This window comes from Coptis chinensis, chromosome 8 (genome assembly GCF_015680905.1).
Source record: "Coptis chinensis isolate HL-2020 chromosome 8, ASM1568090v1, whole genome shotgun sequence".
Taxonomy (NCBI): Eukaryota; Viridiplantae; Streptophyta; class Magnoliopsida; order Ranunculales; family Ranunculaceae; genus Coptis; species Coptis chinensis.
The window spans coordinates 5,071,410-5,087,503 of record NC_141463.1 but is presented as its reverse complement, the minus strand read 5'-3'; the positions used below and the strand labels follow the sequence as shown (position 1 = coordinate 5,087,503).

The window sequence follows — 16,094 nt, the reverse complement described above, 5'->3', positions numbered from 1 at the left end:
AAACATTACTTAAAATGCAAAACTATATTTGTCGAGACATTTATTCCCCTACATATAATACAAATATATTTTAGGGTTATTAGTTGAATGCATTTGCATCAAGTTTATGATTTTTCATTAATTATTCTTTGAGGTTAGTTTAATGTAGTGCGCTGCATCCAGTTTCAAATTCTCATTAATTATTCTTTGAGGTTAGTTCAATACAGTTGCATCAAGTTTCTGATTTCCCATCAATTATTATTTAAGGTTAGTTCAAAGTTGCAATTGCATCCATTTTATGATATCAATGCTACTTATTCATTAAGGTTAATTCAAAGACAAATGCATCCAGTTTTTTATGTTTAAGTTAATTAGTATTTGAGATTAGTTTATTGAATTTGCATCCGTGTTCTAATATCTCAAGCAATTACTCTTTGAGGTTAGTTCAATACATCCTGTGATCCAATTTCCTGATTTCCTGTTAATTGTTTTTCTAGGTTAGTTCGATAGTTTACAATTTCTATATAGTTTGCATACATGTAAGAGTTTGTTTTTTAAACTCACTTTCATTTTGGTTTCTAATTACTCGTAATTACTCATATGAAAGACTAAAAAACCGACATTTATGCTTTTAGGTCATCTGATCTTGATTATATCTTCGACTTTTCGATTTTCAAATAACTATTTTTTTGAGGATATTTCAATGCATTTGCATCCAATTTCTGATTTCCCATTAGTTAATATCTTATTTTAGTTTAATGCAATTGCATCTAGTTTTTGGTTTTTTGTTAATTATTCTTTGAGGTTAGTTCAATGCAGTTGCATCCAATTTCCGATTTTATGTTAATTGTTCTTTGAGGTTAGTTCAATACATTTGTATCAAGTTTTCGATTTCCCATTAATTATTTTTTGAGGTTAGTTCAATGCAGTTACATCACATTTATAATTTCCCGATAATTATTCATTTAGGTTAGTTCGGTGTAGTTTCATCCATTTTTCAATGTTTCGTTAATTAGTCTTTGAGATTAGTTCATTGCATTTGGATCTAGTTTTCGATTTCCCGTTAATAACTCTTTAAGGTTAGTTCAATACATATGCATCTAGTCTCTGATTATTTATGCTTTGAAGTTAGTCCGATGCAATTATATCTGGTTTCTGATTTCCCGTTAATTATTTTTTTGATTATTTCAATGCATTTGCATTTAGTTTCCGATTTCCCACCAATTATTCTATGAGGTTAGTTTAATGCAGTTGCATTCGGTTTTTTATTTTATGTTAATTATTTTTTGAGTTTAGTTCAATGTATTTGCATTCAGTTTCCGATTTCTCGGCCTATTAATTATTATCTGAGGTTTGTTTGATGTATTTGCATACCGTTTCCGATTTCCCATTAAATATTTTTCAAGGATTTGTATACAATTTCTAATTTCCCTTTAGTTATTATCTGACGTTAGTTTAATGCAATTGCACCCAGTTTTCAATTTCTAGTTAATTACTTTTTTAGTTTAGTTTATTGCATTTGCATAAAGTTTCCAATTTTCCGTTAATTACTCTTTGAGCTCAGTTATGCATTTGAATCCAATTTCCAATTCCGATTTCCTTTTAATTATCCAATGTGGTGTATAATACCAACTTCTACTGATCCATCTGTAGTGTCCTTGCAAACATGACATAAAAAGTCAATTATGTTTGATTTACTATGTGTGATCATTGAAGATTACCAGTTCCTGATTTCCCATTAATTATTCTTTAAATTATGCATGACTTACTATGTAGAATCTTCAAAGATTATCTACGAACGGGTGTTGTTATATTAATTATTTTGAAAAATATTTGTAAATATACAAAACTTTTATATATTAATATTATATTGATCACTCAACCAAATTTCTTATAACGTGAAAACCTTATTCTCCATTAAAAAAAAATAACTCATGTACCTTTAATAAAATCCTTCAACTTCATTTTGTTGTTTAATAATAGAAGTTTGATTGAAGTTTTGTGAGATTGCCTAATAAGGTGAAGTTCATATATATTGTAGCTACTTGAATAGCAAAGAGTTCCCAATCATAACGGGAAGAGATAAGATAAACATCATTTTAAATGCAAAATTATACTTACGAGACATTCCCACAATATATAACCCAACTATGTTTTGAGGTTAGTTTAATGTATTTGCATCCGGTTTCGATTTTCAGTTATTTATATTTTGAGGTTAGTTCAATACTGATTGCATCCAATTTCCAATTCCGTTATTTATTTTTGAGATCGAGTTCAATGCAGTTGCATCCAGGTTCTGATTTCTTGTTAATTATTCTTTTGATTAGTTCAATACATTTGCATCTAATTTCCAATTCCTGTTAATTATTCTTTGAGGTCGGGCTTAATACATTTGCATCCAGGTTTGATTTCCCATTAATTATTCTGTGAGATTAGTTTAATGCATTTGCATCCAGTTTCGATTTCGTTTATTATTTGATAAAGTTACATTTGCATCTAGTTTCCGATTTCTCATTAATTATTGTTTGAGATTAGTTCAATGAATTTGCATCCAGTTTCCTATTTACCATTAATTATTTCTTGAGGTTAGTTCAATGCATTTGCATCCAGGTTTATTTTTGAGATTAGTTCAAGCGGTTTCCATCCGGTTTCCGATTTCCCATTAATTATTTTTTTAATATTAGTTCCACGCATTTGCATCATGTTTCCAATTAATAATTAATTTTTCTTTGATGTTAATTCAATGCAATTGCATCCAGTTTCTGATTTTCTATTAATTTAATCTTTGAGGGTTAGCTCAATGCATTTGCATCCAGTTTCCGATTTGCCGACAATTATTTTTTTATGTTAGTTTGATGTATTTGCATCCAAGTTTTGATTTTCCGTTAATTATTCTTTGAGGTTAGTTTAATACAGTTGTATCCATATATATTCCAATTTTCTATTAATTACTTTTTAAGATTAGTTTAATGTTTGCATTTGCATCCAGTTTCTGATTTTCCGTTAAATACTATTTGAGGTTAGTTCGATACATTTGCATCCAGTTTTCGGTTCCCCATTAATTGTTTTTTTACGTTAGTTTCATTCAGTATTATATATATTTTAAAATATTTGTCATTTTGTCATTATTTTTTTTTTTTTTTTTTTTTTTTTTTTTTTTTTTTAATTTTCTATTATATATTTTGTGATGTTATTTTTTGTATAATTGTTTTTAACTATGTTTTGAGGCCATGTTAAGGATATATTCGAAATAAGTCGGTGTTTTATCATAGACACTAAAATTGTATGATTTGTAGTAAGGAATTAGTTTATACAAATTACATATTTTTTTAGCAATTTTTTTTATTTGATCAAATATATAAGAATTGGAACACTAAAAGTGTTTGATTCGTAATAGAAAATTACTTTTTACAAATCACCTATTTTTTTAGCAATTTTTAAAAATATTTGTCATTATTGCTTTGCCGTTTTTTTTTTTCATTTTCTATTATATATTTTGTGATGTTATTTTTTTGTATAATTGTTTTTTTAACTATGTTTTGAGGCCGTGTTAAGAATATATTTGAAATAAGTCGGTGTTTTATCATAGACACTAAAATTGTATGATTTGTAATAAGGAATTTTACAAATTACCTATTTTTTTATTTGATCAAATATATAAGAATTGGAACACTAAAAGTGTTTGATTCATAATAGGAAATTACCTTTTACAAATCACCTATTTTTTAGCAATTTTTTTTATTTGATCAAATATGTAAGAATTGGAAATACACTCAAACTCTCCAAATATAATAATTAGAAATACACTCAAACTCTCCTAAGAGGTTCTATGTATGTGAGATTGTAGGCTATTAGAAAAGACTATCTTTCATATTATAGTGCCACATAGGAGAGAAAAAAAACTAACTCTCTCATATTAGAGTGCCACATAGGAAAGAGAAAATCCTCAATTAGAGGTCTCTACTTTAGTATATAGATAGTAGATTAGGATCTTCTAAACAAATATAGATTCCTTCATTTTCTTAATCTCCTAGTCTGAAAAAATCTTTATATATATATAATAGCAGTCCCTTTTCCTGCTCTCTGAGGGTGTCCACGTATGCTAATTTTAAGTACCCTTTTTACTCACGAGAAATCAGGAGAGGAAAAAAAAAAACCCCCGAAAAAAGGAGAGAAAAAAGGAATTATATATGAGTCCCCCACAAATACAATTCTATACCCCACGGTCCCCCCAAAACTTTCTTTCTCCACTTCCCCCAAAACCTTCTTTCTCCACTTCTAAATTCACGTAGAAAAGCAAAACTAAAACTCTAAGACCACATTTGAATCCCTCCTAGAAGCAAAGGAATTTGGATCCGATTGCTTCATATGAATCATACAATCATATTTCACTTACGTTTCGTTTTTTTTTTGCTTCTATCGGATCAAAGTTTCAAATTCAGCACTTATCAATGCCTTTATGAGCCGGAAGGCGATACACCTGTCACCAAAGGTTATTCTTTAATTATTTTGAAACTTCTTACCCCTCGACTCCTTCCGCTTTTTGGTCAATCATTGAACTCTTGAGGTTCTTTTTGCGAGTGTGATTATGATCGCTCACAGCTATCAACCAATCCATTTATGGAGAGGAATGTAGAGTTTTTGATTAAATGCATGGATGATCCGTCAATGGAACAACAAAAGGTTAGTGCTTTCTCTTTCTTTTTTTTTTTTTTTTTTTTTATCTTGGCGTATAGTTTTCCTTATCCGAAAAACCATGGCGAGGAAATGTAATATTCACCTATGCATATAACCATCTCGATGGACCGGAATGGTGTGGCTATGGCATGAGGATAGCAATTAATGCAGAGTAACGTAGTTGCCTACTGATTAACTATGTAGGCCATCATCTCCACTTAATACAGATTAAATAGTCATGGTGGGTGGTGCGGCGTTTAATATATTGAGGGTTTTCTAACATTCAATAATTGGCGTAAGTTGTTTTCAAATAATGACTGGTCACTAGACAACCAGGTCGAGTTTTCCACTTGGAAATATAATACACGTTAGAAACAATGATGAGGCTGAATTTGGGTTTATTGTTGAACCTGAACTTGGACAAGTTGCTAAGATGACATGTGAACCTCGCAAAGAAGTTTACACCTAGATTGACATTTGCTGCAAAAGACTATTTTATTTGTTCTACTTGCATGGAATTTAAGTAGATTAAGTTCCAAGGCGTAAAGCTTCCATGAACAAGTTATTGGTTTGATAGTAATGACCAATCTGTGTTGCTTTAGAACGTTTAGTAACCTAACTTTTCTCGATCATCAATCTTTGCTTATCATGTTGAACAACATAAAGGTAAGGAAGTTTATGCTTGGTACATTAGTTGGTTAATTTATTTAGCAAACATTTAGTTCATCCTACCGTTTTTATGCAGCTTTCATTATTATAGAAATGCTATATTTATAGTGTCACATTAATATATACTTTGGTTGTGCACCTCATTGTTAGTCCACTTCCTATTAATTTTGTGTTTTGCAGGAGTAAATTGTCATCCACTCAAACATTTGTTTTAATCCCTGAGTCAGCGAGCATTACAAAAACAAATTTTAACAATGTATGTTATGGCAATGGAGTGCACTTGCTTGAGGCAAACTTTAGAGTTGATTTTATGACCTTATTGTTAAACCATTTTTCTTCTCTTGCAGAAAACTTAAGATTGAAACAGTAGAAAAGTAAAAAGAACAAGAAGAAGAGATGCTACAAGCATAACAATATTTCCAGTTTCATGGCAAAAGACTTAATATATATGTGAGTCTCTTTGTTCTTTATAATTTTTTTTTTCCGGTTGCAGAATTGTGTAGCAACCAATGCCATTTGTTACTACTATTTTGGATTTCTAAAAGGTAACCCGTAGGTAATGTTAATAATTATAGTGAAGGACACAATAATTCTGGACATTCCAAGCCAATATTTCTTGATAAAGCTTCCTCTAGGTTATTTATATTTGAACTCGAAATTGTATCAATGTTAGACTCTATATTGTAATGCATTTGTCAGACAATTATTATTTTTACAACATGATAGTGATTCAAAGGCCAATTCGTCCATTTTTAATATTCGCTGAGCTTACTTTGTTGATTTAAGATAAGCATTTCAATCCCTACAAGTTGATTTGCTTTCTTTTCTCTTTTAAGCTCGGCATGAATTTCTGTATATGGATTCTATGGTGAAAAGGTAAAGTTTCACGAGATTCATTGTCGGAGTTCCATTGTCCTTTATTAATAGAGTTATGTATTTTGACTGAACTACGTTTTGTGTTCTAGAATTTAAACTCTATTTTGTTACAATTAGACTTAGTTGCATGATTTATGATTGTTAGCAAACCATTGTTTTAATAATAATTAGTAGTCCCCCTCCCCAAAATACACAAAAAAAAAAAACAGTCAACTAAATAGAAAGCTTGATAAAGCTTCCTCTAGGTTATTTATATTTGAACTCGAAATTGTATCAATGTTAGACTCTATATTGTAATGCATTTGTCAGACAATTATTATTTTTACAACATGACATTGATTCAAAGGCCAATTAGGTCCATTTTAATATTCGCAGAGCTTACTTTGTTGATTTAAGATAAGCATTTCAATCCCTACAAGTTGATTTGCTTTCTTTTCTCTTTTAAGCTCGGCATGAATTTCTGTATATGGATTATATGGTAAAAAGGTAAAGTTTCACGAGATTCATCGTCGGAGTTCCATTGTCCTTTATTAATAGAGTTATGTATTTTGACTGGAATTTAAACTCTATTTTGTGTTCTAGAATTTAAACTCTATTTTGTTACAATTAGACTTAGTTGCATGATTTATGATTGTTAGCAAACCATTGTTTTAATAATAATTAGTAGTCCCCCCCCTCCCCCAAAATACACAAAAAAAAAAAAACACAGTTAACTAAATAGAAAGCTAAACCCAAAAAAAACCCAAAACCCAAACCTTTCTTCTTTTCTCTTCCGCCGACCCTAAAACAAAATTCCCAATCCTCAAAAATTAGATCTGTTTTTCGAATAATTAAACTATTTTCAAGATCCGAGTATTAATTATATGTGAGTATTAAAATTGTCTTTACTACCAAACGCAAAGACTGAAGTGAGAAGGAATAGGTATAAAGTAGCATTAGATACATAAGAAGAGAAGATAATATGATTGAGATCAGGAAGAATAAAAGAGAATAAATTTTATAGAAGAAATGAAGGGAAAGCATGACTCCTAATCAGCAATATTAGTCTTCTTTGGGTGGGATTCAAACTTCTGTTGAGAAAAAGGTATAAATTTATTTTTGTTTATACTTTGTCAACTCGAACAACGGTCACACTATACTTAATGCATAGATACTACAGTACACCACCAAGATTTATGTAAGAAAATAGTGCATATCGTCATAAAACAAAAAGAATTTCTAGAAAATTTTGTTAGTCCCAAAATGTCAGTGACTAATGTAGTAAACAATACTACATTTTGGTGATGTCGTTTCGTCTTTTGAGTAGTTGCTTTGTTGTTGCCATTAATGTTGTAGGTAACTCTGGACCAATTTTTTTTAAAACTATGTGAATAGCCTTTGCTTTTATGCAATTGGTTTATATTCTCATTTATTTTTGTTAGCCAACTAAATAACGACCTTTTTATTCGTACATAGTCTTTTTTTTTTGGTGGTCTATATGCATTTGACTGTTGATATTTTAATTAGATTTGACATTCTTAGTGGTATACTAAGATTTTAATTGATGATTACAATTGATGTGAATTGGTTATTAAATGGCTCATAAAACGTTTCTTATATGTCATTGAATTCTCAAAATTGTTGTTAATTGTTTTTGTTGATGGTGGTGATAGGTGTGAGAAGGGATTCATAAATGATTACTTCCAACTTGAGCAGGAAAGCGGTCAAGATTTTGTGATATCATATATCTAAGCCATAATATCCATTCACGTTTAAGCGACAAGGTAATACTAATTGCTTTAACTCTTTAAGTATTTCTGTGAATAGCATTACATATTTTAAGAACTTCAAACTATGTATGTGATGCACATTTGACTATTGTAGTTGAGATTGCGGAGTTGTTATCGAATAATCTCACTTTAAGTGCACCTACATTGGCAATTCTATTGATTCATTAATTGGTAATTTTGATTACAAAAACAACATGTTGTTCTTTGTAGTCTTGAAAATTGTTTATAATGTCATCTATAATATATACGTTCCATACCCTTCTAAACATTTCAAGCATACAATGTTTAAATATGCCATTTATGTCGAATTATGGTGGTGGTGGTTTTAATTTTTAGGTAAGATGGTGATAAATAGACGAGCAGATTTGGAAGCAAATGAGCAAATGGTCGAGGGTGGAGAGTCTACTGCAAGGTCGATCTAGGAACATGTACGTTTATACTTTTTTATTGACAATATTGAAAGTTGGGTTCAAAGTAGTACTAAGTAGCAGACACTGAAGTGCAGCCCACATTCTTTCCCGTAAATTATTCATGTTACTGTATATTTGTGTGTTTTTATCTATGGGCAGCAAAGGAATACAATACTCTATTTTATTTATTTTTATTTTTTCTCAAGTTCCTATGTCGACAATATATGGTACATGAAATTTAAAACAGAGATTAAAAGAAGTTAGATGTGAGTTCCTTATTGACTTATTTGAGAGTGTTAGCTTTTCTAATTCACTTTGTTGTCTTATCATAAAAATACCTTGGAGACATACTCCCAGTTTTGGTCTTGAGTCTGTAAAAAGAGAAAGGGCAATGATCTGTTTACCCATTGTGATTCCTTAATTTTTAAGGTATTTTTAATTGACTGCTACAAATACAATATTTAAATGGTCAAGTTTTGTTGCCATTGGTGTCTTTCCTATTATTGTTATGTAGCTGACCTATATAAGAATAGCTCGCTTAGATATATAATCTAAGCCATACTAAGGTGTAAACCTATCAGATTTAGGGTTGATATTAAATTTTTGGGAGACGATGAATTTGATCTGTTTTGCTTAATTAATCAAATAGTTTACCACTGTGGTGCCTTAGTTTGATTAAAGACAATTGATATTAAATTTTTGTTAGCATATATTGTCACTGTGTCAATGAGAACATGTAAGAGTGTCTGTACCTTTCTTGGAAGATACATTCTGTGATCATGCGTTATCAAAAAAATTAGTGATTGTTCAATATTTTTTCCTTGCAATCTACTAAGATACACGGTGATCTGACAAACTCATGGAAGCAATTAATTGAATATGTACATGTTGATTATTTGAAGAGATTTCGTTTCGTTGATTTGTTATTTTTGCAACTCATTAGTTCGTGTTGGTAATTATTTATTCAAGTCATCATGCATCTCATTATTGCCTTTTAATATCATTTTTTGTGTCGATTTTGTAGGTTATGACAATAAATTGGTGAATGTTTCGTGAATACAATGCATTTTAACCCTTCGGATTGTGAGCCACAGGTAATTTGACTCCCAATCATACAAATAATGGATCTAGATGATATAAATTACTGAATAAATGATTTTCCAGGATCTTTTGTTTAGGTGAGTAATGGAGCAAGGTCAGACATGCACGAAACCATAAAGAAGAAATGAAAATAGGAGGATATATCCGAGTCATTTACGGCAAGCAACGCATGTACCTTAATCAAGCCTCAACCACAAACCCATTTCAGGAACCATGATTCAAATCACCATCCAAGGTTAGCTATCTACTTCTTTGGGACATTTATATGGTGATTGAAGTGTCAATGATGTAAGTGGGTTAGTTATTGTGACACACTTGGTGATGTGTCCAAAGTTCTATAAAATTGTTAAGAAATGGGTTCCATTTTAGATGGTAAACTGTTAGTTCTTGGAAAAAGATGACTAATATAACTTTATTATAGGCATTCATAGTCCATTTTTTTGCTCTAATCTACATAACAATGCTAAAGTCTCATATACCAATTTCAACTCTTAGTGAAGTTTAAGCGCGTTGCTTCAAGATACATGAATATTTCGAGGATGATTGATAGTTGTTTTACCATTTAAATTTTTCAGGAATTATTGCCATGAAATACATTCTTCCTTTTTCCCCTTGCTTTCCTTTTCTAATTGTATATGAGTTTGCCATCTCTGCCTTGCCGAGCCGGCCTACAATTCCTTTTTGGTTTTTCAGGTCATTCTTCACATTTTCTAATGTATGTCATATTATGCTCTATTATTTTTCTCTAATTAATCAAAATTGATGTCACAGATTTCAAGGTACATGCTTATTTACCCAGATTAATACACGTCAGATTTCAATCCCGCTCATTGCTTTTGAAGAGAATAACATTAATGGAGGCACTTTTACAATTTCTTCGTGTTGATACAAAAGACAAGTAGCTTTGTGCTTTTTCCTTTTTAAATCATCAGTTAACAATATTATGTACCTGTCACTAATAGAGTTGACATTTTCGATGGATTTTAAAGCATTTTATATGGGTTCAAGGCATTTCTCCTCCCATTGTAATGCTCGCTTTTGTTGGGGCGAGGACTTTGAATCCTATCATCCAATATTATTAGTTCAACAGGCAGGTGTAGTTGAGTAGTTTTCTTCCTTTTTGGAACCCAGCTGTGAAAAAAAGGCCATATGGTAGGCTCGGTGAAATACATGAAAGCTATCCAATAAGACATTCAACCATTTTTATTATTTTCCTTTTGGCCTTTTCCTTTAACTTCGACTTATTGTTTAGATTGAAGTTCATCTCGGAGTTGCTAATTTAGTGTTCTGACTTTATTGTAATTTAATTCCACTTTGGTTTTGAGTTGCTTGGGATATTGTAGGAGGTCTGGATTAATGAAGTGTTTGCATATGTTTTGGTTTCTACCCTATTTTGCAGATAGGAATACTTTGTGTGCCACCTTTATCGATCATTCCACTTCACAATCATCCAGGAATTATATTGAGCAAACTCCTCTATGGTTCATTACATGTAAAATCATACGACTGTCATGATTTGTTTGGGCCCAGGTACTAATTTATACATTAATGTGCTTCAATTTTTCTTACTATTAGTAGTACATATTACTAAAATTTGTAAATAGACTCCGCTCGAGTATAATTCTATTAAAAATTGTTACGTTCCCTTTCATTAGCCAAGCACAGCTTGATGAAAGTTCCCCATTCCCCTCCAAGCCCAACCATTACATACTCTTTCAGGTTAAGCAATGCACCCTATAAGAGTCGATCTTGCGGTACAATACATACAAACATTTTATCAAGGCGGACACCTTAAACATAGTTTACACGCCATGATATGAAGTGGACCTAGACCCAATCCTCAAGGCTACTCAGTATGTATGTGATTCAAGATTGTATGAAAATGGTGGCTACTGAGTGGTTAATGTGTTGGGAATCATTTATATGGTTTTAAGACTTATTGCATCATATTTTAATATATAGTCAATGTTGTTGCAGCTCAAGTCAATGAGGTGATTATTACCTGTGAAGTTATGCTGATTCCTCAAGGTGGTTTCATGTTTGCCCTGTCTATTTTTTAGGTAACCTATCATTTGAGTTTTCTTTGATATCTTTCAGGCTAAAAAATTCCTTACGATAAGTGAATTTTGTTTTAAGGTTTTTTCTAATGAATTTTCTTTGTTAGTTTTACTTCTATTGGTCTTCTTCACTTTTGATTCATCCACCTGTTTTAAACAGTTATTGTGGATTCTTTCCATGGGTGTGGATGTGACTAGCTGGAATATGCCTTCTACTTTATCTTATTGCTATTGATACAATAAAACAAAAGCTAACCACTTACTAGATTATGATGCTTCATTTGTATGCCTTTTAACAATTGAAGTACTAAACATGTAAATCACGGTCATATTAATTTTCTATATTTATCTATATTTTTCAGTTATTTGTCTCTTATGATATCAATGAAAATAAGTGTAGAAGTTGTCTTCATGCATTATTTTCTTCAATAATAGAATTCACTACAAAAGCTAATGGATGGGGATGTTATTTCAAAAACTCAAATATTAGTTTCTATTGTTGATCGCTTAAACTATGTGCATAGTAATGTGTGCTTTGTTCAGGGTTGTTGTTCTTATGGAGAAACTAACTATTAACCAACTACCTGATGAACCTTTTAACCAACCAATGTTGGAGGCGCTCATGAGTAAAATAATAGGAAATAAACTTAAACTTTTAGCAGTTCTTCTCAGTATTTCATATCTTTTTTTTCACATTCAGGGTTTGAACACTCTACTTTGTATATGAATGTTCAACTATAGAAGAAGAAAGTTGTTGTCATGCATCTCTTGAGCACCAAAGAATAAAAGGTATGTTTATTCTTAAAAAAAATTGGTCTTTCTGGAGAAAAAGATATACTTTACATATTGGACATTTAAATTGTTGTTATATAGATAGATGAAAGAATTTGATTAACCTAGCTTAGATTTCTGTAGTTCTAATATCATGATCCACTTCCTATGTAGATTCTCCCTAGATCTGGAAACCCATGGTACACCTTCTTCTCTATATGACAAGAAAACACCGCCCAGTTATTAATGAGCATAGGATAATGGCGGGATTAAGGACGACAATCTAGCTATGTACATGTTGGATTGAGCTTTTACAGGGATTTTGATGACCAAACTAACATATTAGCATGAGCTGCATAGAGGAGAATGAAAGAAAGATGTAATGCGATCCTCTTAGAGAGAGTACTTTTATCACACTCTTTGTATACATTTTTTTTAAGTAATAGAAGGGTTAAGAAAGAAACAACCGTGATTTACATGTTTGGTACTTCAAGTATTTTTAATATGACCGTGATTTACATGTTTGGTACTTCAAGTGTTTTTAATTAGGATTAAGTACCTCTTAGACATTGTCTCAACCATAGAACATTTGCATCTCTAATCATTTTCCACCCTTGACTTTCCTTACTTAAGTCACTCTCCTTATGAATCACTTCTTTTCTGTAGACACAGTGTTTGTGTAATGATGGTTCATTAACTAGATGTATTTGCATATGTGATGGTGAGTGCTTTAATTAATCAAAGTGTGTTAACGGGCGTACACGTTCAAATAATTGTTTGCATTATTGATTAACTTTTGAGGTATAACTTTTGACATTCAAAGCTAATATCTGCTTCCTCATTCTGCAGCTTCCATATGTAAAATGTTGTTAGTTCAAGCTACACAATGGTACCAAAAATGAAGTTATTAATATTTGAACTTGCTATTATATCAATTTAGACTCTACATTGTAATGCATATTTGAAGGCAATTTCTTTTTTACAGCATGACAATGATGCCAATGCTAATTGATCTATTGGTTATATTCACAAAGCCTCCTTTGTTTATTTAAAATGAGCATTTCAATCCCTTTAGGTTGATGTGATTGCTTTTCGCTCGGAAGGAAGGTCGGCAAAAGTGTAAATACAAATAAATAAATAGAAAAGGTAAAATTTCACGTGATTCATCGATTTCGTATTCTTAGTTCCATAATCATATCTATTATTATTAGTTTAATGTATTCTAAACAAATTGGGGGTATAATCATGATTAATTAGTTATTTATGAATGATTCATCTACTTTTTGTTTTCTAGCATTCAAATTCTCTTTTGTTACAGTTAGGCATAGTTGCACGATTTACAATTATTAACAAATATTGATTTTATAATTCTTAGTATTCTTATACTTTATTTATTTTTGTGGTTTCATAGTTGCTATGAAGAAAAGTGAAAGGTGGATTTTGTACGGTGAGCAAAGGACTGTGCAACTTTTATATTCCCTTAAAAGGTAAGCACCAATTATGGCCTGACTAGCTTAAGGCAGTCACAAGTTTCATACAAGCTGGGCCTGAAGCATAATGTTTGTTGCATGAAGTCAATTGAACGTATTAAAACAATCACAAAGTTATTCATTAGTAGTCTACACATATTCCACTGTAGCTCTAACCCAATTGTCGGACAGCTCATGGAAGGGCTAACTGTTAGCCTAACCTAAAAAGGAGAAGGATAAGAATATTAGAAAGGGTAACAAGTATATATACTTCTGCCCCAATTTTTAAAAGCATTAATACAACAACTATACAAATTAAGAAAATCTCTGATGCACTGAAATAGGGCTCTCCCACCTGTACAGCCAACTGGCCTGCTTAAAAAATCTGATCAAAAGGGGGTTAGTACCGACACGTTAGCTATTAAGGAACAAATTGTCTCAAATGCTACTGGTGAGTGGTGAGAACAAGAATAATTTGAGTGCGACGCCAGACAATACAAGAAGGAAGAATTTCCTGTTAAGTTTCAATTATGAAAAAGAATAGGCCAAGTAGAGTAAGAGAAATTCTTATTATGGCAAAAAAATGAATCCTTACAGTGTTGACATTTGGTTTGCTGCAGTGGGTTCAAGTTGATTTAAAGCATGCAAACAAGAAGAAAGCCGCATGCCATATATGATGGACAAGGTGGAAATGAAGATTGGACCAGGTCACTATGAACCTTCAGGTGTGGGGCAAAATTGAACTCTAGCCATCGAGAGAAGAAACTACAAGGTCTAGGACAATTGTAGGAGCCTTCGCAAAAACATTGACATTATCAATTGCTAAGTATCGTAGTTCCAAACTCTGTTAAATGTGCATTGCCAACAGAGATTTCAATTAATAAAAATAAAGGCTTTTGTGAAACCCTTTTGCAAGGGATTGATTGATGAGTGATTTATATGAATGCATATCAACCAAGTGGTTTCTTTTTGTACTATATACTTTCAAAATGTATTAGTAATGTTTGTGGAAAAATTATTAGGGGAGGGTAAGAACTAAAGACAGGAACTTATTGATATACTGTGTGCAATGCAGCGGTGAGATTTGGAAAATCTCGGAAATGTTTACGTTACATGTAAGAAAAGAATCTTATGTATATTATATTTATTTGTTGATTTTTAATTGTTTCAGTGTTATTGTGTTTGTTTTTTCCATTGATTTCCAGTGTGATAAACGAGTTTCTTTCCGGCATCATTATTTTTTTTTTCAACTTTTTAGTGCAGTTTGTACAAAAAAATCTCTCAATTATTAAAAAGGCTAGGGTTTGCTCCTCTTTTCTCTTTTCCTTTATTTCTCCCACAGAAATTAAAAGTAAGAAAAAAAGGGTAGTCACAAACAAATGATACCACAGACTTTATCTACAAATGACAACTTGCGTAATTAAGTCATTTGTTGATGTATATTCTTTTACAACAAATTTCAAATAACGGTACCCGTTTGTAGAACGGGTTCCAAAACTAGTTTATATTTATAGTTCCATCTACAGACCAAAACTCCAATCTATCAAGATCTGAATCATTGGTGTGCACTAATCCTGATTCAAAACAGGAAGTTCAAAATATAAGGGATTCAACAAGTAAAAAGTGGCCTTACAAATTTTAGATAGTAAAAGAGGATATGCAAATAAAGAAACGAAGGTTCACTAGGGATTACTCTGTGCAACGTACATGGCACACGGAACTGAATAACCACTTTGAAAAATAAAGAATATTTTTGTGTATGTTCTTCTTTAAAATTATTCAGATGATGGTCAATCTTGTAACTGTGTGATATAGAGTAAGGGGTCACAAAGCAGTTTTTCATATTAGACGCAAGCCATTATAAACTTTCTCAGGGAAAACAATCGAGGGCCTTCTATTGACTATGTCAAGTGTGCGTGAGTCAGTTTATTGTCTTTAGACAATTTCTTAAGACTCTGGTGGACATGACTTAAAGTGGGTGTTTGCATGTTTATTAGTGAGATAAAAGAAAATATTATTGGAGAATAAGAAGAAGAAAAAAACCCGCTGTCTTTTTCTTCTACAAGACAAGTGAATCACGTAGAATAATATGTATGATATAGTATGGGTTCCAGGAGTTATATTGAATAATAAATATCTTGGTACGCCTAATAAAAAGAATGGTAATTTAAAAAGCTTATTGTGTCTAAAATCATTTTATTTATTTATTTTAAAGTTGGGGTATGGGAGTGTTTTTATGGGTGTGTCCAAGATCACCCTAAATCTATAGTCATCTTTTCATTTTGGTTTCTTTTTATAGAGAAGAAGTGAAGAACA

At 31.4% G+C, this 16,094-nt stretch overlaps 1 long non-coding RNA gene across 2 annotated transcripts; it reads left to right on the top strand.

The window, feature by feature from the left end:
* The first annotated feature begins 6,949 nt into the window (after positions 1 to 6,949).
* LOC147479496 (uncharacterized) lies at positions 6,950 to 14,934 on the top strand. 2 transcript variants are annotated; one of them, XR_015206703.1, is made up of 13 exons: positions 6,950 to 7,285; positions 7,854 to 7,964; positions 8,307 to 8,398; positions 9,405 to 9,474; positions 9,545 to 9,716; positions 10,253 to 10,341; positions 10,881 to 11,011; positions 11,459 to 11,541; positions 12,239 to 12,327; positions 13,159 to 13,198; positions 13,385 to 13,455; positions 13,721 to 13,796; positions 14,399 to 14,934. It is a non-coding gene; the product is annotated as an uncharacterized LOC147479496 (long non-coding RNA). The 2 variants fall into 2 exon arrangements; XR_015206704.1 differs by lacking the exons at positions 12,239 to 12,327; positions 13,159 to 13,198.
* The last annotated feature ends 1,160 nt before the right edge of the window (positions 14,935 to 16,094 follow it).